The 27,823-nt window shown below is 41.1% G+C and overlaps 1 protein-coding gene across 1 annotated transcript in view; it reads right to left on the reverse strand.

Annotated features, from left to right (window-relative positions):
• The window catches only part of NRG1 (neuregulin 1), a 283,515-nt gene extending 277,270 nt beyond the window's left edge, over positions 1-6,245 (reverse strand). The window contains exon 1 of the mRNA XM_051642338.1: positions 6,211-6,245. The gene's annotated coding sequence lies outside the window, so the exon portion shown is untranslated. The remainder of the gene's footprint in view (positions 1-6,210) is intronic.
• Positions 6,246-27,823: the final 21,578 nt, after the last annotated feature.

Consider the following 27,823-nt stretch of genomic DNA (forward strand, 5'->3'; position numbering starts at 1 on the left):
CTCTTTCTTCTACCACAAATCCACTAATTTACCTGAAAACCACCCCTGCAAAAGGCAGGTTATTACTAATTTTTCAATCAGTTCTTGCAATTGCAGGAATGCGAGAGATGACACAGCAGAAGAGTCAGGGAAGCATGGCTGGGAGTTGGGGCAGGCACTGGCCTCTCAGATCTTCAGTGGCTTTACATGAATGTGAAAACATGGAGGGACAAGGATGCAGAGGTATTGAGCTACAATTGAATTTCAAGTGTAATGGGAAAACAGCAGATGTTGGAGAGAACAGCTATCATGCCATTTGAACACCTGGCCAGGTGTTAAAAAAAATAAGTGGAAGGGGAGGGAGGGAAGGGAAGAAGGAAGAGAGGAAGGAAGAGAGGAAGAGAGGAAGAGAGGAAGAGAGGAAGGGAGGAAGAGAGGAAGAGAGGAAGAGAGGAAGAGAGGAAGAGAGGAAGAGAGGAAGGAAGGGAGGAAGGGAGGAAGGGAGGAAGGGAGGAAGGGAGGAAGGAAGGAAGGAAGGAAGGAAGGAAGGAAGGAAGGAAGGAAGGAAGGAAGGAAGGAAGGAAGGAAGGAAGGAAGGAAGGAAGGAAGGAAGGAAGGAAGGAAGGAAGGAAGGAAGGAAGGAAGGAAGGAAGGAAGGAAGGAAGGAAGGAAGGAAGGAAGGAAGGAAGGAAGGAAGGAAGGAAGGAAGGAAGGAAGGAAGGAAGGAAGGAAGGAAGGAAGGAAGGAAGGAAGGAAGGAAGGAAGGAAGGAAGGAAGGAAGGAAGGAAGGAAGGATTTCCCTCACCTGGAATATCAGACTTTTTCCTGTGTTGTTTTAGTTTTGTAGATAAAGAACCTGAGGGCCATAATTGGCATGTGTTATCACTTTAGAAGGAGATCAGCGATGTTATGCCCGTGTCCTGCCACAAATATGCTCCAGAGTTGGTCAGGTTCTTAAACCCCTATGTGCATTAGCAGCCTGTAACCAGAAACGAATCTTGTCCAGCCATTCTACTGTCTTAAAAACTTGCTCCACATGATGAGAGCTGTCAGCCCTCTCTCACAGTAGTTGCAGTTTTTCTGCTTCTTGTGGATCTCAGCAACAAAATTTGTGCCAGAGTGACATTTCTGTGGGAGCAGCAGCTCCCATTAACTGGAACAAAACCAATAATTTCAAATTGACAGCTGTGATGAAACGAAATGTTTCCATAGAAGGCACTGCACAATTATTTTTTGCTAATGGTAAAATCATGGGCAGGACACTCCTGTGGAAAATTTTCCATCCAATTTGTATTGTGACAGACATGATTAGGATTCTGACAAAATCAAGGCATTATGGTGTATAAATCAGAGTGCAGAAAGGATAAGGTTTAACTCTTGCAATAACAAAGTCATCTACCAGAAGTGCTGTTAGTAATATAGATTCACTTTCTAAATTTTCCCTACGAACTCTACCAGCAGAAATTTGGTCATTAGCAGACTGCAGAAACAATTTGGTAATCTGGGCGTCAGCTAGCTTTCTTTTTAATGTATGGCCATTAAAAAAGGTAGTAATGTCACAGACAGCAAGAAAAACAAGATAAAACAGAACAACAAAAAAGCAGAAAGCATTATAAATTCTATTATAGACTTTTTTTTTTTTCTGATATGATACATATCCCCAGACTCACTAAAATGAATAGCAGCCACCCAAGCAGCCTCAGTGGAATATGAACAGAAATTTTAAGAAGCCAAGAAACCCGAATTGCAGCATGATAGCTTGAAATTTTTTGCTTCTCTTTCAGATATGAACAGCGACTAGTGTGTCAGAAAATCACTTTGGTTTTCATATGTGTGTTTCTTGGTATAAGAGAATATTTTCTATCACCTCTTCCTACAGTCGCTGCCTCAGGTAATACTTTGAAACTCAGTATACACAGCAGGAATTTATAATGAACTCTCAGTTTAGATTCCCATCACTACAAAACAGAAAGGTTAAGAAAACATTCAGAAGAAAAAAGCTGGCGTCCATCAAAACCAAATGGGAAGCCAGGATTTGAAACACACAATGAAAGAGCAATGAATGTGATATCACAAGTCATTACAGTAATGCAACAATACTTTCTTCCCATTGAAAGAGACCAGGACTTTATCACAGTGTCAGATCAGAGTCACTGGCATTTAGCCCTTGGAGAATATCTACTTCCTTTCTAAATGCTAGTGCAAACTTAGCTGAATTGACAGCCCCAGGCCCTGACCAGTTCAATTTAACTACACAACAGGAAAAATGCTGCCAGTGTGAGATGCCTCTAGCTCTGATCCCCAGGATATCTGGGAAAGGACAGTAATGTCCTTCTGTCCTTGAGAGAGTTCAGTCAGTCTCAGTCTTACAGGGAGCAACATTTCTTTGCCTGTGTAAGATAGCCATCTTGCCTTCCAGCCCTTATTTCCTAATATCCTAGCTACCTTGTGTATCTAGCAGTCTCCATTTTAATCTGATGCAAAAAATTCCAGCACATTCTTCTGTTCACTGAAGTCTACATTCACTTTTTGGTTTCTGAGGAGACAGATTATTTATTTCCAAAGAGGGAAGATATTTTCTGCAGCTTAGGTACTAGACCAAGGATCTGGCTGTAAGTTCCTCAATACGCAGGACTTCACCATTGATTTTACCACAGATATAAGGATTAGAAGATGATGTTGTTTGGAAGGGCCCTCTGGAGGACACTGAGTTCAACCCCTCCTCAGAGCATGACTTCCAGGTTCAACCAGCTTGCTCCAAGCATTGTTCAGTGAAGTTTTGCACATCTCCAAGCATGGGGATTGTACAGCCTGTCTCAGCCCCCATGCCAGTACTGCCTCACTCCTAGGATGAGCATTACAGGGCTTATATGCCTTCCCTTTTCTTGCTCTTTAGTATTTCCAGCTAGAGAGACTATCTCCTCCTGTTTGCACATGGCTTTGTCAAAGGATACCACCCTCAAAAATACTAATAAAGTCACAGCAAGATTTTGAGATACTGTTGGGAGTCTCTGAGTATTGCACAGCTACAAAAATTTCAGCAGTAAGCCATGCTGGTCCAGTTTCTGGCCAGTAGAATGGGAAATACTCAATGCAAATAAATAGGGAAATAAATAAATAAATAAATAAATAATGCACTGGCCGAGTACTGTGAATAGCTTTGCCCAACAGCTCACCTGATTGGTATTTACTATGCAGTTGCTTTTCTTGTCTGAATTTTACCCTGAAAACTCATATAATATAGCCTCAAACTGTTCTTTCTAGGGAGGAAGCATGGCAGACATTAACAAAAAGAATCACAAAGTGAGGCTTTAAATATAATCACAATCCATCTTGAATTTTGATTAAGTGTTCTAGTAACTTGACAAGGAAAAGAAAAAAAATCCCAAAATAGAGTGCTGCTCTATACAAATATGGGACTGACAGCTATGTGAACTAAAAGGATATATCATACTGTGTTTCATACAGATTTTAAGTCCCAAAAAAGTGCTTTGCAACTCATCTTCTCCCAAACCATGGGGCTGTACATATCTAAGGCTCTTGCATTATGTTGTTGTATGCTGGTTTTTTCATCTAGGACCTGGTAAAATGTAGTCTTTGTGTTGTAGTTCAGATCCACTCAGTGACTCCTAAAGGCATCCTAAGATGAGCCAAGCACCAGCCTGAATTCCCCCAGTGGTCAACGTCCTATGTTGGGCGGATTTTGAAATCTTTTAAAATCACTGCCACCTGGCACAAACACAAGCCTAGGTCTCACAACTGCGTGCTGCAGTTTCACAATAAAGTCTTCCTGTTGATCTCAAGGCCCATTTACACATGTTTACTGACATACAGAACTGCTCATAGGTTTGATACAGCTGCCTAAACATCTGGTTTGATGCACCGCCCAGGATACCAAGTTTACAGAAGTGACCATCGGACTGCATGAACTGTGGGACTTAAACCATCCGAAAACTAAAAGGGGGAACAAATACAGTATGACTCACTCAAGCATTTGAGGCAAAAAAGTATGGTAAGAAGAAACAACCAATTCTTTCCTTAAGAGTCACAGATGCGTGCGACATTGGTCTGTGTTGTATATTTTCCGATGTTTAGCTCGCAGCAAAAAATAAGATTCCAGCATAGTTTATGATAACATTATTACAGTTACATTTACAGTTTGAGCAAGATTTTAACAAATATTATCAAACATATTAATAAAAACTGTATCTCCATATAAATACCAAAGATACAGTGTTTAGTAGACACAAGGAAAATGTTAGAACCATGCTGAGGACAACACAGCTAGAGAAAACATGGTTAATTCCATCGCTGTGCAGTAGTTTGTAACTGTTTAATACTACTTTTCAATGAATGAGATCCCACCAATTATATAGCTCTTGTGGTCAGTCCTGAACCAGTGACAGAGAGGGTCTGCTCACTCAGTTCCTGCCAGAGGGTGTCATTTGTTCTACTGTCTTTCAAGGGTAGGGGTGAATAGAGGCTTTTTCCAGATCTCAGTCCAGGCAGTTGTCAGCCCTCAGGCTGCCTTTTCAGAGATCCAGAACTGATTTATATGGATCTCTTGGATCCATGGATTAATGGAATACTGCCATCTATTTTCACTTCTGTTGTCCTCTCCATTTGCCATCACCTCTTCTCATCACTCCAGCTCATCCACTTGTCCACTTCTCATTTAAGCCTCTATCTCCTTCCTCAGCTACTTTTTCTTTCACGCTAGGCCAAAGCTGGTTGGTCCTGAGGAAATACAGGACAGGAATACCTTTTAGGAACTGTGAAGAGTAGGTGTGAAGAGCATATATATTGCAAGGGCTCAACTTCCCCCTCTGGGGGCTCCAGGAAGCACCAGAGAATCTAAGTGATAGCAGGTAAATTGCCTCAAAATTGAAATCAAGGTCTCTTCACTTGTCCTAAAAGAGATCAGTACATGTACACAAATCTGAGACTGGCAGTCCTTATCTCCAGCTGCAAAATTAAAAATTAATTAAGAGTCTTGCCTGTGCATGGCTTCCAGCCTCTTCTTCTCTAGTCAGCTGAAGTGTATTCAGCTTTCTTGATGGCCAGCTTTCTCTGAAGAGCATCCAGCTCTGAAAGCCTACTCTGTTGGTAAAATGCCAGGGCATTTTCCCTCACACATGGCAATAAGGATCCTTGCATCTTTCATGAAAAGCTATCTTTACTGATTGCACCTCAGTGAGTTTGCAGATGGCACTAAGCTGGGTGGGAGTGTCGATCTGCTTGAGGGCAGGGAGGCTCTGCAGAGGGATCTGGACAGGCTTGACAGATGGATGAAGGCCAGTGGCATGAGATTCAATAAGGCCAAATGTCGGGTCCTGCACTTTGGCCACAACAACACCTGGCAGCACTACAGGCTTGGGGAGCAGTGGCTGGAGAGAGGGACCTGGGGGTGTCGATTGACAGCTGGCTGAACATGAGCCAGCAGTGTGCCCAGGTGGCCAAGAAGACCAACACCATCCTGGCCTGCATCAGGAATAGTGTGACCAGCAGGACCAGGGAGGTGATCTTGCCTTGGTGAGGCTGCAGCTTGAGCACTGTGTGCAGTTTTGGACACCACAGTATAGGAAGGACATTGAAGTGCTGGAGAGGGTGCAGAGAAGGGCAACAAGGCTGATTAAGGGTCTGGAGAACAGGTCTTATGAGGAGAGGCTGAGGGAGCTGGGGCTGTTCAGCCTGGAGAAGAGGAGGCTGAGAGAACTCACTGCTCTCTACAGGTACCTGAAATAAATTGTAGTGAGGCGGGTTTTGGCCTCATCTCCCTGGTGACCAGCGATAGGACAAGAGGAAATGGGGTCAAGTTGTGCCAGGGGAGGCTCAGATTGAATATTAGAAAAAATTTCTTCACAGGAGTGGTGAGGCATTGGAGCAGGCTGCTGGTGGTAGGAAGGTGGTAGAAGCACCATCCCTGGAGGTGTTAAAAAAATGGGTAGATGTGGTGTTTCAGTAAATGGTTTAGTGGTTAGGGATTGTAGGGTGGACTGTTGGACTCCATGATCTTGAAGGTCTTTTCCAACTGTGATGATGATTCTACGATTCTATCTGATGTTTTCACTGAGGCATGAGAAACTTTCAGAATTTTCTAACCAGAGGGAACTAGGGGTTACAAACCTATCCTCTCCCTCTTCTTGAAGCCCTCTGCAGAGTTCTTGCATTTTCCACATGCACATAAAGCAATACCATTTCAAGGAGTCCCCTGATTGCAAATTGACTCACTGTTGTAACTGCTGTTGACATCCGTCTGTGTTGGCGCCAGGCTGTACTGAATTGACCCATCAGAGGTGGCCCTTCCTGACAATAAAGAAGAGAAGGGAGGGAAGAGGTAAAGAAAGGGAAGAAAACAGAACATTTAGATAAATGCACTTAACAGATATTCAGACATCCCCCATTCTTTTTTAACACAACTTCTTACTGTAAATTCCTTCCCCCTCCAACAGAGACACACTCACATGCACACAAACACATCTCCCAGCAGAAATCTGGAGAATCTCATTGCCTTGAATTCTGCCAAGGAGTCTTGTTTGCTTTGTCTGACTGCCACCCCACTGGAAATGCTTGTACTGGGATCACTAAAGAGGGTGAAAGTATGCAAGCTGCAGAAATAATGATGCTATTGCAACAGGTATGTGCTGGACTTCGCTGGTAGGTAAGATCCTTGCAGATCAGGCTGTCAAGTATGAGTTAATCTTTCAACATTTCTTTAAGGGCAGATGCATATGATAGGACCTGAATGTTAAACATGAGCATGTCAGCCCTGTTCATTAGTGTATATTGGATGCAGCAGAAAAAATAGCTTGGCAATTTTTCTTATTATGAATAACTTTTCCATCAGAAAAGTACAACACACATCCTCTTTAGCATTAAGGATATGTTTGACACAGGTCAGCAAAAGCTATGTTGTTAACCTGATGTCTCTCCTTAACCAACTGCACTTGTGAATCTTCTGTGGAGTGAACAGTCCATGTCACAGAAAGTGCAGACTGTTCTTTGTTCCATGCACTGCATGGACTGCTGCAGGACAGCAGCCCAAGTGTTTTGAAGGGTTAATGAGGATTTTAATAAAAATAGTTTTTGTGCTGCTGCTACAGAGCAAACAATGAAACTATAATCACCACAGGTACATGGTCATGTAAACAGTAGATTTTACCAGTGAGGAAGAAAGAAGCTTGGCATCTGTCCTTCAGTCCAAAATCTCAGCCTGGCTACTAAGGCAACAGTCAGTGAGTCTAAATACAATTTTATTAATAAGAATTGTCTTTACTGAGCTCTTATTTCTCTTTAAATGATCTCTCTTCCTGACGTGTTCTCACAGTATATGACTGGGCCATGCAAACTACTTAACAATGAAGACAGATGATAAAACAGTCATCACATTACTTATAGGATTTTTCAAAGTGGACATGCAGAATTAATTCTTCATTTGAGAAAGTACTGGAATGCACACATAAGCATTATAACATCAAGAAATTATTTTTATACTAACTGAAGAGCAGCCAATGCTGTTACTGCTTACAGATGCTTTCACCCATTCATACAAATGCAGAAGAATATTGCTGAATTAATTTGACTCTTGCAAGTGCAAAGGCTGAGGAGGATTTTAACTTTTATTGTCTCTACCTTGCAGCAGAATCAGCTAAAGCAAGATATATGATCATCTCTCCAAACCCTGGCAGAGTGCAAAGGTTTAAGATACTATTTTTTACTTATTTGACTGAAAACTTCAGTCTCTTTGGAGCTTTTCTGTGTTTATTTGCACTTCCATCTGCTTGTAACACTTTTTTCACTAAAAATCAGCAATACTCCAAACACTTTCAGACTCTTCAGAACTGCCTGAAGAGAATCAGCAAAAAAGGCAATTTGGTGATGAGCCCTTGTTCTCCTGCTGTTTCACAGTAACAGGCACAGAAAGATTCTCTCTATGGGAGGGAAGTGAGGCGAGTGATGCATTGACCTATTGTTTTTTTTAGAGATCACCTTATATTCAGAACTACTCTTTATTCAGTGCTATTTTCCTGAAGCAGCCTTCTCAAATCTACTAAAAAGCATCACGCTACTTACCTAGGCTTTTCCTTCCTGATCATCAAATAAACCACTTCTAAGGCTTCTTGTTGTTTATAAAGATCTTCCCAGAACTCACCCTCCTCTGTTTCAAGACCTTTTGATTTCCTTCCTCTGTTTGTGCTGTTCCTCACTTTTGTTTTCACAATAGCTTTGCTTTATCTAATTACATGTTGATTTAGTACTCATCCATCACAGGCTTTTTTCTGTCTCTTTTGACTGCCTTGCCTTTGCTTCCTTACTAAGGTATTTTAACTGTCGAACATTTTCCAGCAAATCACTACTGCTTTTATTATGTCTTTATCTTGTGAAATATTTCTTTACATGTCAAAACTGAAACTTCTCAAATGCAAGGCTTATAGAAGCCTCTCTGTCCAAATGCTGGGTTATCACATTTTGCCACCCTCTCTTTCTGTGAATCTCTTGAAGGATTGAATCTTCAAAGCATGAAATAAGAAAATAAATATATAAATTTTTTTTTTAAGGTATAAAGACATATCCCATCTTTTCAGTGGTGCTGGAAAATGCTGCTTTCTAGCCAGTTGTCAAAACTGCTCTTTCAAGTTTGTGAACCCTTTTTTCCTTTCTTTGTGGGAAACTGCAAACTATTTCGCAAGCACTGAAGCAATACTACATACTACTAAAGTAGCTCAATATAAACAAAGAACAGTTCTGACAAAAAGAACAGTAGTCTTTGTGGTTGTACATAAAAGACTGAAAACTTGATGCTTTTCTGCTCAAAACCCAAAATATTAAAGCCCTTAAACTTAGGTTTCATGAAGATAGGTAATGATTTTCAAGGCAAAATTAAGAAGAGGAGGTTAAAAGGGACCTTAATTCTCCAGCCATGTGGGAGGGAAGAGCAAAGATGAAGATGGACGTTTCCCAGAGATGCACAGAGTGAAAGGTGGCAGGCACAAGATGCAACAAAGGGCACTTCCGTGAGACCTTATGAAAAGTTTTTTTTTCCCCAAAGAGGAAGGTCCCCATTACAGCAAGGTTTCAGCAACATCGTGAGTTCTCCATTCTTGGAGCTATTTAAAACATAGCTGGCCACAGTCCAGAGGCATCTGATCTAGTTGGATGAGTGTTGAGGAAGGGGAAACAGAAGCAACCTCCAGAGGTTCTTCCAACCTGCATCATTTTATGATTTGTGACACAGGCAGTTAGTAATCCTAAATTTCACTATTCATACCCCACGTGTTTGAGAGACTAATTGCTGACAGGTGCTGTGGAGCCTTCAAGAGAGCTATTTCCCCTTGCCTCAAAAAAAAAAAAAAAAAAAAAAAAAAAAGGAAATAAAAAGCTGGTCATCCATTACATTGGATTGCCTGACTGCCTGACTTCACATCAAGTGGAACATAATTCAGCCAGAGATGGATGGAGTGAACAGTATGCACAAAATGCAAGAAAGAATGATGGGGGAATCAAAACAGCAAAAAAAAGATACAAATGCCATGAAAAAGGATATTTACAGATACTGAAGCCCCTAAAATCTTTCAGGAAATAGTCCTCTGCTCAGGAAACAGATTAGCAGGAGGCTATTACATACTTCTTCATTTTTTAAGACAGAAGCACAGTTTATACAGTGTTAGATGAGTATAAATCTGGCCTCTAGATATTAGCAAATTGCTGGTACATCCAGCACATGCAAGCTTCCTCAGCCCTCTCTGTCAACAAGCCAGAATTTAGTGCTTCACCTTTGGCATCCCAGATTTGCACCATGGCCAACAGAGAGCTGTCACAGAAAGAACCAATTGCAAGCAGCAAGGGGTTCCTTCTTGAGCAGAAGCAAAGCCTTCTCAGGAACAAGCACCACCAGCTGATTTATCTTTCATCTAAGATTTGTAAAAATTGGACAGATTTACTTCCTAGCAAATTCTTCATACTCATCCAAGCTGCTGTCATTTATTTTAGAAAGCCAGATTCATCTGCCAATATCTTGCGGAACTCACAGGTTTTTTTAAAAGGGATCTGATGAATGCACATTCAACATATTAATTACCTGGCCAGAGATAGTCAGATGGAACTAGGGACAGCCTAAAATAGAAAACACTTCTGTGGTCAAAGAGATCAGCTGCACTGAAACCGAAGAGAAAGAACTTAGGTTACCTGTGGCAAAACCAAGAACTTGAGTCTGGACTTCTGACATTTTAGCTTGCAGCCTTAATTACAGACTGTTGGATATTTTGGTGTAGACTGTATTCAGTTGCTTACAAAAGCAAAAGGAAATTCTTCTGCAGCTTGCTTTTGACTTAGGATACAACAAAGCCAGATTTCAGCCCATGGTCAGCCCAGTGCTGAGCAACATGAACCCTAATCACTGGCTTCCTTTCAGCTGTGTGGCAAATCTCTCATATCTTGAAAGGACTCTTCCTCTATCAGGAAGCAAAGGTTTCAGTTTTTCCTAGGAAACAGGATTCTTGTTTTCCAGCTCGCTTCAAGTTTTAGCCTCAACTGAAAACCAACCATTTACTTCTTGCAACACAAGCACTAATTTAATGCCCTCTTTTCCATTGCCCAAGCTTCCACTTTGACTCAGAAGACAAACCATATCTTCTTTTGGCAGATATTACTCATTTCCACAACCTCGTCCCACTTGCTTTGAAATTCCTATCATTCAGTAGCATATAATAACCCCAGATACAAAGGCCCCACTTTGAGTTTTATTGTGATATCAGAGAATGAGCTCACAAAGTACTGCTTTTCTTATTTAATGCAATGCCTAACAAAATGGAATTTCAGCTTTTAAATCTGAGGCTGCTAGTAACAACCCATATATAAGTAATAAAATCAGAGTGTATGCAGATGTCCACAGTGGGAAAGAAAAAATTACCTAAGAACATGGCATTTGTCTTCAGTTTTAAAAGGTTTCAGGGAGTATTTTAGTACTGCTACAGGTTGCCCATTTTCACAAATAGATGAAGACGGAATATAAATAAAGCAATCTTTTGCTAGTTCATCCAGATACAACCAGCTCCAAGAGTTAAAGGTCTGAGATGAATTTGTTCTGCGCTAAATGAAATTCCAGCACACAAGATGCCAGCTCTGCATTAATGTGGATTGCGACCCTCTTCCCAATGAGCCTTTGTCCCTCCCTGCTGATTCATGGTGGCTGACACTACCTGTGCATCCCATTAGCACTGCAAGAGAGTTACCCGTGGTGAGGACAGGTTGATGTTGACAGACTTCTGCAAATCTCAGCAGAGGAGCTTGCCATAGAGAGGAAACACTGATTCTGCTCTGCTCTACCTTATAATTCCATAGCACATGGAATCTTTCTGAAAGCATCTTTAGCTGCTCTAAGTGCCTCTGTTGGAGTAGTGTTTTCAAAAACTCCCAAGTAGTTTAGTATTTCTGCAGTTACTATCAGTAAATCAAGCTTTTAGAAAAATAGTAACAGTATTTTCTTAACAGCACCACTTTTGATACAGAAAAATACCAAAACTGGATATTTTTTTAAGGAGGTTGCTAAGTATTATAAAAAATAAAAATTTCTGAAATCTTCACTCTATTAAAAGAGCTTAATCCAAGTGATACAAACTTTCCTGCTGGTCTAGCTAAGCTGTATGGATTTCCTACAACACCTCCTATCGGCATATATTCAGTCCACAGCTCAGGGGCTTTATGCAGGATGAACTATTAAGTGCTAGGATCATCATCTGGACAAGAGATTGTAAAGAGAAGTCAGAGTGGAGAAAAAATCTTGCAACCTGCTTCAGTGACAGGAACAATTCAGATTACTGGGAAAGGATTTAGCAGAGGGACCTTGCAGCAAGGCACTGAGAACTCCTATCTAACCTTGTGTAGCTCTGTACTCTCAGTCACTCCTTATCAAAAAAATCCCTCATAGTCTACCAGTAGTCAAAATTATAGAGCAGGAATTTCTTCTGATAAAGAAGAAGTTTATCCACTGTAACACACAGAGTGCTGATGCTCCTTTAATATCTGAAAAAAACTCCACTTGAAAGGCAGTGAAGCTGGTGACTCAGCATACACCTAAGGCTATCAACCTAAGACCACACAGACAGGTACAATTCTCATTCTTTCCTAAAAGTGGAGTACTCCCATTTTGCAGCCCTGACAATCTTCTTTTAACATAGTTTGTGTGTTTGTAATAAATAATTCCCTGACTCTACATCAATACTTCTACATCATCACAGAGTTCTCTAGAACAACTTCAGGAGCAGCAGGGAGCACAGCTATAAATAAAACTGTTGCAAGTAGTAGTGATAGCATCCAGCACTATTACTCTAGTGCAAGTCAGCTGTAGACAGAAGCCAATGCATTAAGTCAGAGAAATGCCAGTGTTCTGGTTTTCTGCATGAAAACTCTCCAAAGCAGAGCTGGATTTTGCATTATTTTGTTCTTTAAAGTGGCAGTGGATGGAGCATTGTTGTGCCCATCTTGAAAACAAAAAATAGATAAATTTCAAAGTATTGGGAACTGAGGCAGTTCCTCATCTCGCATTAAGGAATCACTGAGATAGATGGTGACTGGTATTTGTTGGCCATTGCTGAAAAAGAATTACTTGGTGACACCAGCAAGCCTAGATTTTATGTGCATTTCATTTGGAGTGAGTGTGTAGTTTAGTAACCCTATATGCTGTGAAAGACTTCTGGATAGACCGAAGGGAAAGAATTATCTGCAAGAGTTTTCTTCCAGGCATGAACCCAAAACAGGCAGAAACTTTCTTGCTGGTGACATTTCTGTGAGCCATCTTTATGCAGATGAGCGTACTCTAGCAGATGCCACTTCTTCAGGCTAGAGAAAGTAAAGCAGCTGATTAATTATACGGTCTATGAAAACAGGTCTAAGAAAATAAGCATCACAGAGAAAATTATCAGGGATAATTTTTTCACCATCTCTTCTCATCCAAGAAGCTAGGAGCAACAAATATAGCAGTTTCAAAATAAAAAGTTGATACTTATTCATGCAAACTGAAGTTGAGCTTTGGAAATCCTAGCCACAAAGCAGCACTGTAAATGTTGAAATATAAATAAAATAATTAAATGCAGGCTCCAGAAGCAACTGCAAAAGTTAACACAATAACGTCCTTGATGGGCTTTTAAGTGCAAATTCCCCACCTCTGGCTCAGGAGTCCCACAGCTATTGCTTTGCAAAAGACTGGGCAATACTCAATGAAACAACACTATGTCCTTGCCCTGTTCTTGTAATTTCTTGTGCAGAAGTCCTTGTTTGGAGACAGGACATTTGGCTTAGCAGAAACTGGTCTGATCTGGTATGACCATTTTTATGTGACATGCACTCCACAATGCCATCTAATGTGATGGCTTTTAGGAACAGAGCAACTACACTTAGTTATTTCAGAGAAGAAAGAAGTGTATGAAATGGAAATTAATAGACAATCACCTGTTTTGGCATAAGTATTTGTCTGGAGATCCTGGCACTTCAAGGTATCCACTGTTGATAACCATATGTTGTCTTTGTTCTTACTTGGGGAATGGAGATGAACTCCAGAACAGATAGGATGCAATCACCAGAGGCTGTGGCAGAGGAAGACAGACTCCCAACTGCCTGGAGAGATAGAAGTTGAGAAGCGGAAGGCAGCTTATGGAAAGCTAAAAATAAACCCATCCTATTGACATATCCTTGTTTGCTTCTCAGTTGTGTGATGGAAAGACAAGACTGATCCATTGCATCATGAAGTAAAGGTCAGCAGACCACAGAAACTCTGTGGCTCTGCTTAATGACAAAGGGACCAACCTGGTGAAAAATAATCAAATAGTGGCAAAGAATACATAGACTCAGTACTGCATGTGAGAAAATGCATTTCTTTGAATGCATTTGCCAGAACATTTATAAAAATTATAAAAGAGGTGGACACAGTTTTTCAAAGTAAGCAGTGACTTCACTGTCTTTGGTAATGGGAGAAGGACATCTCGGGTTATTTGGATCCTGGTTTGCATTATGTGCTAAAACTACACATTCTGAAAAGTCACCCAGGGTCTTTTAAAATCTAGGTATAAGCGTGCTTGAGAACAGAGAAACCTGAACAGAGAGTGCGCTTGAAAACGTGACTTAGGCATCTTTTAAATCTTGCTTCCCTATGGATTCTTCTAGCCCAATCGCCATCTGTGCTTTCAAAACAACTGCTGTCTGTGTCCTTAAAAAAAGCCGACATTTGTGCCCTCATAATCCCCCTGCCCTTTCTCTCCATGCCTCCTCTTCCAGTGTATGGAAGTAATCGCTGTTACTTCTGTTCATCTCCCATATCCTTTGGCTGTACAGCCAAGAAACTCATGTGCAACCCCATTACAAAGGAACCTTCCTGCAGTGAATATGCTGGATTGAAGTATGACTAATTTCTCAGCAAGTGCCCCACTATGAAAACAGAAGGTTAGTAGTGAATGAGTTATATCCGGATGGTCCAACCAAGACCACACTGTGGGTCAGTCTCTCCCAAGGCACAGTATTATCATACAGAAAGAGATCTTTGCCCTTCTCCTCTGTTCAGCATGCAAACACCTTTCCTACAGCAGAGCTTTCTTAAAAGTTTAATGAAAGGCATTGCTTGCAAACCACTCTTTAATCTTTAACTACAAAATTCAAATGCAGTATACTCTCTGGATCTTCCTACACACATCTCTGTAGCATATAAATTCCATTTTTCTCTATTAAGGTAGTTTATAAGATTGCACCTTTATAATAACGTGGAATGGAAAGGAAGAACTTGAAGTTATAAGAGAACTTGAAGATGAACTGGGTGATTTCTAGCATAACATTTTTACAATACTATTTTTCCATCTGTCCATATCAGAAAATCATACCACATGGGACTGCCAGACTCCACAGGACTACATACATTCTTCCTGACATACTTTCTCTCTTAACCCTTTCTCACTTTTATGTATCTCACATAATTTACCTGCTGTGCTTACTTGGACATATAATCAACAAAACCTTTATTATTCAGTACAAATAACAAAAAAACTGTCTAAGTCCAGCCCTAAATTACTTGAAGGGCAAATAAAACAGAGTAACATATTCTAGCTTCATGGCTTTTTGCACAGTCAAATTAGGTTTCCCTAGAAAACTGAGAGGAACTGTGTCTTTTAGACACAGAATACTGAAAAACAACACTGATTTATGTATTTTAAAAAACTTTCTTTGGGGGGTTTTCTCGTTTTAATTGCAAAGGTGTACTAAGAAGTTGTCACTTTGTGCCTAAAAACCCTCTCAGAGTAGTTGTGCAGCCTGGGGAGGTTAGCAAAGCTTTTAAAGTACCAAAACATAGAATTCTGTACTGGGAAATGCATTTCTAGCTGCAATACAGACAGCTCAAAATACAACACAAAATGGGGCAAATCTGCCAAGAACACACAATAACTCTTCTTTTTTGTGCCTTTTTTCCTCCATTGCTGTTGTGAGCTACATGCTGCTGAGTAGTTTGGGGAAACCTTTTTTGCTGGCTGTAATCTGGACCAGGCTCAAAGCCCTTGTACCCTGCACAGGACACAGGCTGCACCAGCAGCCTCTCAACCTATTTTGTTGGAGGCACTTCCAGCCTCATTTTACACAGCTGTTTAGCTTATTAAAAGTGGATCTGAGCAGCTGCTGCAATGAGGAAAAAGGAAAACTACAACTATTGGAAATGAACAAACCATTTTTTATATCACTTAACTATCAGAGCTGAGCTCCAGTTACATCATAACAACAGACAGCTAAAAACTAAGTCAGCTGCTTTCAAACTGGGATGTAATTGAAGTTAATATACTAAATACAACAACCATCCTGGCTTGCACAGCTCCATACATTATTCCCACTGCAGAACTGGAGATACATGAGTAGCTTGGATGTTTCTCTCAGAAGTTTATATGGTATGCATTTGAGTTATTAAATACCTTTAGACCAGTCAGGGTGTTTAACATTACCAGATGAGCAAGAATGAAGGATGGACTACAGCCAAAAGTCGTTTTTAACATTTTTAATGAGAATTAATATAAAAATAGCCCATAAATGCATTAAAGAAGGAATGGCTTTGGAATAACCTAAAATAGTCGCTATGATGTAGCAAGTATCACTCATTCTCTTTTCACCTATACCAAAGCCGAGCTAATTTAAGCATGCCAAGATTATTCATATTTTGCTTTGATACTTAATAGCTCCTATCAGAGAAAGTGTTCACAGCTCACAAAGGTTAGTTAATTAAGGTCTAGGACTCTCTAAGTGATAAGAAGGCCTCAGTATATCAGTTATCTCCGTGACCAAAAGCTTTAAGCCAACTGATCTATGGAAAGAGAAGAACATTGCACAAAAACTCATCTTCTTAGTTCCTTACACAGACACTCTGTTTCTTCCATATTTGCCAACAGATGGATGGAAAAGGCCTTCTTTCCTGATAGACCTTCAAGCTCTCCCTAAAGCCTCCCTTCACCAGAGCCAAGCCCCTCTCCCATACAAGAACAAAAGTTTATTAGCTGATGGAATGTGTGAGTTACAGTTGAGAGATACACAGCCATCCCCAGACAGCAAGTCAGGGGCTTCAGCCTCACCAAGCATCCTCAGAGGTAGAACAGAAGCCAAGTAGGCAGCTGCAGAAGGGCTTCTTAGCAGTGACAGTAATTAGCTATGATTAGTCAGGTTGAGGTAGTGTGTGTAGCAAATCCATTGCCCTTGTAGTCAGCCAAGCCTGGATGTCTTCCTAGCAGGCTTGCTCCACATGCACCACTGGTTGCTTGCCTGAATAAGTACAGAGCAGTCATTCCTTTAGTGCTGGATTTGCTGAATGAAGCAACAAAGGTGCTTCACTGCAGGGACTGAATGGAATAAACACAAGGCTGTAGGATGGATGCATGTAAGACACTTGGTTCCAAAGGGCAGGCATATATGTGAATTAAATCATAAGCATGTTTTTTTTTATATCTGGTCATTCTTTGCATGAATAAGCACTTTATTTTAAAGGCTGGAATAAATGTGTAGCTGATCGGATTGAATGTCTCAGAGCTTCAGTGATGCAGCCATGGACTGGTCTGAAAGAACTCCTCCTGATCTCAATGCTCAAATCCTCCAATGCATGGAAGGCAAGACATTGCCTTCTGTAGCTTCTCTACTTGCTTTTTTGTCTTAAGCTAGGGTTCATTTCACTGTCTAAGCGATGAAGTTTTCCAGTGCAAATGCAGATTCAGACAGAATAGATGCCTTTGTCTCTGCAAAACTCCCATTCTCCGTAACTCTACATACACTACATATCTCTCCTCTAGAAGAATGAAGTAAAATAAGGCCTCTTCCTACATGTCTTGTCCCCACCTAATACACACCCTGGGTCCAACAGTATTTGATTGCCACAGGGTATGAAATCTTTGCCCTTTTCTTGGTCAGAATCTGGTTTAATTGCAAGCAGCAGGTAACCGGTGTCATATAGGTGAATGTATTGTCTGAATAGCCTTCGAGTCACAAGGTTAGAAGAGATGGTCATTTCAGTAACTCCTCTAACTCTGATATTAGTATTTCATAACCTCTAGATAATCTCTTAACTTTTCTTCTTGCTTCAATAAAAAGCAATCAAATCTAGACCAATCTCCAAGCTTTAAGTAGCCTCCAAAATACAGCTAATATTCTGTTTCTTGTTAACACACTGTAGCAGGAGGCTCCATCTCTCAATATGTCTGCCTCAGTTTCCCTCTGATTCATCTGCTTTTTGTCTCTCTGTTTTACAGGCCCAGGCCTGAAGTGAAAGATTCCCATGAGAAAGGAAAAGGCCTAGCAAACTCTGAGCTGATAACAACCTTGAAAGGTACAGAGGGCAAGGTGGATGTTCATAATACCAGCTGCTCTCTGGTGTTGAAGAACAGAGAGCTCAGGCCAGCCACAACTAGGCCTGAAACAGAGGTAAAGTAATAGTGAACAGATAAACAGCAGTTTGCTTGGTGAGAACAGGGCCTTCATGGTTTTTCCACTGTTTTCCATTTATTATCCAAAGAGAGATGTTGGAAGTACGGCTAATGGTTAAATGAGAGCAGTCAATACACTTTTTTCTATAAAGGCCTGGTCCCATTTCTGATTGGAGGGACTTCCCATACAGTTTCCCAGGAGGTTGCTGGACCTTCTGTCCTCTAGCAGGATCACTTGCCAGAGAGACTGATTCTCAAGAATGATGATCCACCCAAGGACACCCAGCTGTGGCAAGTGTGAGAGATATTAACTCTTTCACTGTCTTTATCAGCAAACTTAAAGTTATCTTTATCGTTTAGACTGTATAATCCTTTAAATGTGATAATTAATATTGTAGGCCTAGTATAGAATTTGATAATAAGTAAGTTGCCGACATTTTAGTGGCTAACCTTTGTTGTTTGATTTTATTATAAGTAGTAAAATTCACTGCTAATATACCCTTTGCATCTAAACTGTGCTCCTGTTCTTATCTCCCAATTCCCCTGCACTTTTACTGTACTTGTGCCTCCCATTCAATTGTTAAGACCCCAATGTTATGTGCAATAAATCTTGATTACTGCATATATATCTTATCTGTTTTCTGTTCTGTCCAGGACACACACTCTGCTAATGAAGACAACACAGAAAACTCTAAGAACAGATACTTGCATTAACTCCCTTAAGTTTCAGCATCTTTGCCCTATATATAAGAAGATAAAAAGGATTTAGGAACAGGTTGTGTGACACTGGTAACTACATGTATTACCAGTTTCTGCACAGACAAAGTCTGATCAACAGTTACCCTTCTGGGGACCATATGAAGCTGAAGTTTTAATCCCAGGTATACGCAGTGTTCTGAGGGTATGAAAAATGCCACCGATACCAGGATGTATAAAATACACAGAGAGAGTGAACAAAGACAACTCTGTTTCTCTCTTGCATGGACATGGACAGACAGTTCATTCCCTCAAAAGAAACATTTTAGTGTATTCCTTGGGTTTAATAGGGTGATCTATAAAGGGATACAGTCATCTTTGGCGGGGAAGATTGAACAGCGCTTGTGACCAGTCAAATGGACATTGACAGCAGGAATGAGAGCTACACCACTCAGAGGTTTCCCAGCCAGATAAGCCACCACTGCTTAGATTCAGCCATAAACACTCCTTGTAACACTTCTTACACAACCTGTTTTGCGGGATATGGTGAAGGCTGAAGTATTAAATTACTTTTTTTGCATCAGTCTTCACTGAGAAGGGCTCTGGCTCTGGCCACACCACCCAAGGTCCAGAACACAAAGGCAGGGACTGGGAAAAGGCAGATCGACCCACTATAGGAGAAGAGCTGCTTCAAGTCCATCTAAAGAACTTGAAAGTGCATGATCCCGTGGGACCTGACGAGATCCATCTGCTGCTCCTGAAGAAACCAATGGATGAAGTTGTGAAGCTGCTCTCATTAGTGTTTGAGAAGTCATGGCAGTCTGGTGAAACTCCTACTGTCTGGAAAAGAGGAAACATAACTGCCATTTTCAAAAAGGAAAAAAGAAAAACCCAGGGAACTACAGGCCAGCCAGTGTCACCTCTGTGCCCAGCAAGATCATGGAGCAGATAATCCTGAAGGCTCTGCTAAGGCACATAGAAAATTAGGAGGTGGTTGATGGCAACCAAAAAGGCTTCACCAAGTGCAAATCATGCCTGAAAAATTTGGTGGCTTTTTACAATGGGGTCACAGTGTTGGTGGACATGGGAGAAGCAATTGAAATCATCTACCTTGGTTGTGCAAACCAATCGACACTGTCCCATATGACATAGAATCACAGAATTGTTCTGATTGGAAAAGTCCTTTAAGATCATCAAGTTCGACCATAACTTAACTCTACCAACCATTATCCTAACTCTACCAAATTCAATGCTTAAATCATGTTCCTAAGCATCTATACCTCTATACATCTTTTGAATACCTCCTGGGATGGTGATTGAACCACCTGCCTGGACAGCCCATTCCAGTGTTTAATTACCGTTTCAGTGAGGAAGTTTCTTCTAATATCTAATTTAAACCTCTTGTGATGCAATTTGAGACAATTCCTCTTTTTTCTGTTGCTTGTTACTTGGGAGAAGAGACCAACACCCACCTCTCTACAACCTCCTTCCAGGCTAGTCATAGAGAGTGATGAGGTCTCCTCTCAGCCTCCTTTTCTCCAGGCTAAACAACCCCAGTTCACTCAGATGCTCCTCATAAGGCTTGTTCTCCAGACCCTTCACCAGCTTGGTTGTCCCCTGGAATCTCTCCAGAACCTCAATGTTCTTCTTGTAGTGGGGGACCCAAAAGTGAATACAGTATTTGAGGTGTGGCCTCACTGGTGCTGAGCACAGAGGAAAAATAATTTCCCTAGTCCTGCTGGTCACACTATTTCTGATACAATCCAGGATATTGTTGACCTTCTTGGCCACCTGGCCACACTGGTGGCTCATGTTCAGCTGTTGTCAACCAACAATTCCAGGTCCTTTTCCACCAAGCACCTTTCCAGCCACTCTTCCCCAAGCCTGTAGCTTTGCATGGGGTTGTTGTGACCAAAGTGCAGGTCCCAACACTTGGCCTTGAACCTCATACAATTGGCCTTGGCCCATTTATTCAGCCTGTCCAGGTCCATCTGTAGAGCCTTCTTACCCTCAGGCAGATCAATACTTCTGCCCAACTTGGTAAACTTACCAAGGGTGCACTTAGTCCCCTCATCCAGACCACTAATAAAGATTTGAAAGAGAACTGGCCCCAACACTGAGCCCTGGGGAACACCACTTGTGACTGTCCACCAACTGGGTTTAACTGCATTCACCACAACTCTTAGAGCCCAGACATCCAGACAGCTTTTTATCTAGCGAAATATACACTGAGCCAGGCCATGAGCAAACTGTTTCTACAGGAGAATGCTGTGGTAAACTGTGTCAGAGGCTTTACTGAGGTCCAGGTAAACAATATCCACATCCTGGTCTCTAAATTAGAAAGATATGGATCTGACAGATGGGCCACTCTCTGTAAAAGGAATCAGCTGGATGGTAGCACTCAAAGAGTCAACAGCTCAATGTTCAAATGGAGACGAGTAGTCACAGAATCATAGAATGCTTTGGGGTGGAAGGCACCTTAAAGATCATCTAGTTCCAACCTCCATGCATAGGCAGGGACACCTCCCACTTCACCAGGTTGCTCAGAACCCCATACAACCTGGTCTTGAACGCTTCCAGGAATGGGGCATCCATAACTTCTCTGGGCAACCTGTGCTTTTGTCTCACCACCCTCACAGGAAAGAATTTTCTCCTAGTGTCTAATCTAAATCTCCCCTCTTCCAGTTTTGATACATCACCCTTTGCCCTCTCACTACAAGCCCTTGTGGAAAGTCTCTCCCCAGCTTTCCTGTAGCCCCTCAGCCACTGGAAGGCTGCTATAAGGTCTCCCCAAAGCCTTCTCTTCTCCAGGCTGAACAGCCCCAACTGTCTCAGCCTGTCCTTGTAGGAGAGGTGCTCCAGCCCTCGGATCATCTTTATGGCTCATGTTGAGCTTCTTGTCCACCACCACTCTCAAGTTCTTCTCCTCTGGACTGTTTTTGATTCATCCTCCACCCAGCCTGTATTTGTGCTTGGGATTGCCCCATCCCAGGTGTAGCACCTTGCACTTGGCCTGCTTGAACTTTGTACAGTTTGCAGGAGCCCACCTCTCAAGCTCATTAAGGTCCTTCTGGATGGCACCCCTTCCCTCCAGCGTGTTGAACTCACAACAACACGGCAAACTTGTTGAGGGTGCACTTAATGCCACTGTCCATGTCACTGACAAAGATGTTAAATAGCACTGGTCCAAGTACCAGCCCTTGGGGAACAGCACTCATCTCCATCTGGACATCGAGCCATTGATCACTACTCTCTGAGTGCGACCATCCAGCCAGTTCCTTACTCAATGAGTGGTCCATCCATTGAATCTGTACCATTCCAGTTTTGATACCAGGATGTCATGCAGGACAGTGTGGAAGGCTTTGCAAGGCTCCAGGTAGACGAACATCAGTAATCAGTGGCATTCCTCAGGGGTTGGTACTGGGACCAGGGCTGTGTAACATCTGTGTCAGCAACATGACAGTGGAATTGAGTGCACCTTCAGCAAGCTTGCTGATTACACCAAGATTTGTAGCTTAGTGTTGTGGACAAGCTGGAGGGAAAATAAGCCATCCAGAGGGACCCTAACAGCCTTGAGAGGTGACCCCAGGCCAACCTCATAAAGTTCAATAAGGCCAAGTTCAAGGTCCTGCACCTCAGTGGGGGTAATCCCAAGCACAGGTACAGGTTGCCCAGGGAAGCTGTGGATTCCCCAGCCCTGGAAGTGTTCAAGACCTGGTTGGATGGAGCCCTGAGCAATCTGGTCTAGCAGGAGGTGTCCCTGTCCATGACAGGGAGGCTAGAACTAGGTGGTATTTGAGGTTTCTTCCAACCCAAACCATTCTATGATTCTGTGATTCCACTGGTGGCTTTATGATCTGCTGATCTTACATCTCAGCAGGGACCTTAGAATCATATAACTGTTTTTGTTGGAAAAGACCTTCAAGATCATCAAGTTCAGTCATTCATAGGACCAACCATTAACCCAGCTTAGCCAGGTCCACCACTAAGCCATGTCTTTAAGTGACCTGCAGAAAATATTTGAAGCAGAACCACTCCTCCAGCCAGGTCCATAACCTATGCATTGTTACACAATTAATTACTTTAAGTCCTCCAAATGCATTGACCAACATGTGCAAAAGACATCTGTAGAAAAAGGACGATTTCTCTGCATGGAAGAAAGAAGGCTTCTGGGTCACAGCCAGCTAACACAGGACACCCTGTAAGACGTGTACACTGGACATACTATTTTGTTTATTGAAAATAGCTGTCTTACACTGGAAAGTTTGGTTGGTTTCGGTGGTTCTGTAGCAGTGCAGTATCCCACTGTTGCATTGCATGAAGTGTTTGAAAGGACAAAGCTGTACTGGATTTGCATCTAAAACCTTATTTTCTATAGAAACTGCATCTAGAGAAAGCAAGGTAGGAAGTTCCCAGAAATCACCCTGCCAGGGACAGGGGTGTACTTTAGGTGCCATCTATTTTTCCTTTTCCCTTTGACAATATGCACAGAATGAAATTTTCCTTCTGTTTGAGCAATTTTGTTTCTAGCATGTCTTTACACATTGTATGAGATACTCAATCTGACCAGCTAAGTATTTCAACCTTAAAATAAAGTAATTATTTAAGTTCAGTGAACAGTGACTAGATATTCAGTTCAGACATTAATTCAACAAAATGCTCAAGCATGTACTTACTCAAGTTAAGTAAGTTATCAAAATAATTACATGCATCAGTTAACATTCCAAGACTTTCTGATGTCACAGTCAAAGCTGAGGGACATTTCACACTGGAGGGCCAAAACTTACAGCCTTCCAACTGTAATGGAGGTTGTATTTGCAGAACAAAGGCAGAATTTGGCCCTTTCAGTACATTTACCATGGGTTTACAGCAAAGTTCATTTGCACTGTAGACATTGCAATCAATGGAGGATGGTATATGGCCATTTAGACACCAGGATAAACAACATTATTTCATCCATTAAGCAGTAATGCAACTAAGATTCCTTTCAAAATGGGTGCCTGGGTAAAAATAACTTGTTTAGCTGCAATAAAAATGTATCACCTGTGTTTCTCAAGAAGCTGTTCAAGTGCCAAATAGCTACCCCTGAGCTGTAATGATAAATAATGGGTTTCATTTCCTTGCTCTACAAATGCTGGACTCACATTGTAGGCTATAGGGTGCAGAAGAAGCTACACAAATTCGCATCAACTCTCCTGAGAGTTTAGACTGTGAGACAGCACTTTTAGCTAGATCACGGCTCTAAACTCCTGGCAATGCCAGTGTTGTGGAAACTGCTGCATTCTGCATAAGGCCAAACAGCTGCCAGACATCGAATTAAAGAGAAAAATACAACATATTGGTGTTTACAGTCCATTCAGGACCTGCAAATCATCCCCACAAAAAAAAACAACAACAATCAAAACAAAACAAAACCACACAAAACAATACAAAAACCCAAACCAAAATGAACAAAGAAAAAACAAAACTTGCAAGTGCAGAAATTAAGGACTTTATTCTGTATGAATTTCAGCACTATGATTATATTATGTCATGTGCCAAATGTGCACATTCAGAAGTTAATGTCCATAATATCTCCTACTTGAATTCTATGAAATTTCATAAATGCAGAGGTATATTGTAGGACTTTCATACCAAGGAACCCTGTATCCTCTACACTGTTGTCCATTTTCATGAAACTTGGAGAAACTCAAAAGCTTGGAGTTCACAGCCCTGCTGCCAAATTTAGCTGAACTTCATCACCAGATTAAATGTTATTTGGGAGACAAAGAGAAAGCAACAAGACTCACTGACTGAGTTACCCACCTACACAGAACCTTATAAGCTTCATTTCCATAGGAAATCAGAGTATAAAACCATGCTTGTAATATTAATAATTGCCAAAGAGTGATCTTCAAAATTTACATAACCTTTTCCCAATTCAGTGTAATCTATGTGAGTCTGCAGACAATCTCAGCCGAGGATATACCTCAGGATGTTTCCTGAACTCTCTTACCTCATGAACAACACTGGCTGCTATGTGATGAAATACTGAATAGAATTTCAAGAGGACTAAGATGGTAAACACTATTGCACACATATATACATACATACACATATATATACACACATACATATACATTTATTTTTTTTTAAATGCGTTTCATTTTCTCTCCCTCTGCTAGTGTTGTTTGCACTGCAACATCTCCTATGACTAAAGGCCAGTAACTGTAGCTCAGGTGGTGTGTCATTAACTCACATCACTGGGGTAATAATATTGCATCCCTCTTGCACTGTGAGTACTCAGGTGGACCTGAGCAGGCTTCTTGGCCTTTGCCATAGGAGAAATAAGGACAGGGCAGAGTTAAAGGCAGAAAACCTTGGAGAACCATAAAATAAATAGTGGCACGTGCTGTTGGCTGGTCCAAGCCCAGGTGAAGTAAAATCATGACTTTGCAGTGTTTGCAAGCTGCAAGTGAGACCTATTGGGCATATTCATGAGAGTAGAGATTGGCCAATTTCTACTTATCTTGAAGTCCTCAACTGCTCTAATATGGACAAGAATGACAGTAGAGTGATACTGAAATTCGGAAGAGTTACCTTGGGCTTCGATGGCAGCAGGAAGAGACAGACTTTGAACACATTTAATACACCCACACCTCACCTCTCCTCCCTCCCTCGCCTTAATTCTTTTTCTTGGCTCTGGTTTCTGTTAATTAGTATTTGAGGGTCTGAAATTACTTGCAACTGATCTGCAGGAGATAGGTAAACAACAAAAGTTTGTCAAACTTTGGAAAAAGGGTGAGGGATAAATAAGGAAGTGGAGAGAATTAGAAAGATGGCATTTCATTATTTTTTTTTCACTGTAGAGCTTAAAATTATAAACCCCAGAGACCTCAAGTATGAGGTAATTTTTCCCAGCATTCTTCTTTCTAAAAATATCTGCTAGTTCTCTTCTTTCTCCACATAATTAAAAGGACTATGTCAAAAGCTGCCCTGCTTCAATTTTTCTCCTCTTTCCCACCTGTGACAGCAGATGTCGAGTGTCTGTGAAAAGCAGAGTTGTGGGGCTGTGCCAAGACCTTCCTCTTGGATATCTTAGGGAGGGGTGCAAGGAATGAACTTGCACAGTAGTGTAGTCAGGCAGAGTTAAAAAAAGCAGATGGGAAGCCCTGACCAAAACCAAAACTTGTTCTTTCCATACATTCACATCTCTTTGTTCACCTTACAAAGCACCCAGTTTGTGGGACATCCTCAAAGACTAAAAAGTCTAAAAAAAACCCAGAGTAGATAATATCAATAATAGTCCTGTTGCGGGACTGTGGAATAGGTTGGACGTCTTCAGGAGCTCCATTTCTCAGTATTCACCTGTTATTCTGGTGTGGATATTTATATTTCATGGCCATGTAGCAGTCACTTCACTTGTTATGAATTACTGTGCATTCACCAGCATCTCTCTCAGGATTTGTTTTGCAGAGCATAAGTCTGTCCTCACAAAAAGTGGTGAAAACTTAAACTGAACCTTAAAAATAAATAATGAAACTCTTAAATCCAGGATACGTCATCTCCAGATTTCACTCATAACTTTTGGAATCTGTATGGAAATAGATTCCAGGGCTGGCTAATTTAGATGCTAAGTGTATTTCCACTCACCGAGTGAAAAAAATGTCTGTGTATGTGTGCTCCTTTCTAGAAGAAGAGGAAACTGGTGTATCTATGCCTGGAAAATTTAAGGGGAATCTCAGGAAGCTATTTCTCTGCTTGAAGATACTGGAGAGAAGCTATGATAATAAAGATGGGCAGAAATAATAAGTATTTTATCAAAAATGTACCGCTAGGATTCCCTCCTCATTTTATAAATAATCACTTACGTATGGCTTTTTATCCTCTGGTAACTACCAATAAACAAGCCAAAGCCACTGTCATTACCATCACCTTGCATGGTCTTTCACTAGCAAGGGATCTGTCTGCTTTTTAAATAAATAAAATTGTAAAAAGGAAACAGTTATTGTACTGGTCCAAGAACTGAAGCAAAGTTCTAAAGACCAGTTCTTCCACACAGCATATGAATTATAATTTCCAGAAACTCACAATCACTGTATTTAAGATCAGACCACTTGCAGTAGTGACACATTGGCTCATGGAGCAGGACACACACAGCCTTGCAGAGCTGAGGGATAATAATGAATTCCAGAAAAATCAAATTCAAGATGGAGATCTTAAAAATGTACATTTTAGCCCTTATTTTACCACCAAACTCGTTTGCAATCTTCAGTTAATCCTCTCTCTCTTTATCTAGGTGGTCACATTCCCACAACTTCATTTGATTCAGGTATTGAGCTATAAGCTTGTCAAAGCTTAAACCTTTTCAAATGCCATCTGAACAGCTGCAAAGCCAAGGGGGACCCACCTGATCCTATATGCAGCCTATGGATATAACAATTAATTGTTTAGTTGAAATCCAGAAGACAATTGCAACATAATGATTTAATATCCTATTGTCTTGCCCTCTTACAGCACATGAAGTCTGTCTATATACCACATTCCAATGTGTTTGAACTTCTCCACAGAAATAACATGTAACTCACAGAAAATGGGATCGAACACACTCATTAAAGCATTAAAAGATCTATCTTTCTGAAATGCTGGGTTTGAGCTCCCTTACAAAACCTGGAGGAGAAATGCCTCATCTAAAATCCACACTCTGTTCCCATTTACAGCATGTGGGACTGCCGTGCCCCCAACAGTTCCTAGAAGAGTTCACAACAGCAGAGGTAAGTTTTCCCTTTTGCCTGGGGAAAGCATCACTACCACAATGAGAAGGCTCTTCTATAGCAAGAGAAAGAAATATGGCACCAAGAAACCTTCAGCTATAAATGGTGTTAGTTAATTGCATAATTTTTAACAGTGTCCACATTGACTGCTGTGGGCACTTGATGATCTCCGGTGTTGGTCTCCAGAGAAACAGGCTTTTTTCCAATTAAAGTGTTGTGGAATCAATGAAAAATCTAATACCTCTGGCAGGACTATTTTAGAATTTACACACATTGCTAGTATTGACAATTTTTAATTTTATACTAAATATATTTAAATAATTTAAGCCTTGGCTCTCTTTTGTTGTATCTCACTCTGAATACATTCTGCTGTGGTAGAAGAAATTCTCCAAGGATGCACAATATCTAGTACCAAAGCTCTGTATGACCTCCCCTAACTCTTTGTCAATAAAAATGTAGTTTATTTTT

The sequence above is a fragment of the Apus apus genome, chromosome Z (assembly GCF_020740795.1).
Source record: "Apus apus isolate bApuApu2 chromosome Z, bApuApu2.pri.cur, whole genome shotgun sequence".
Taxonomy (NCBI): Eukaryota; Metazoa; Chordata; class Aves; order Apodiformes; family Apodidae; genus Apus; species Apus apus.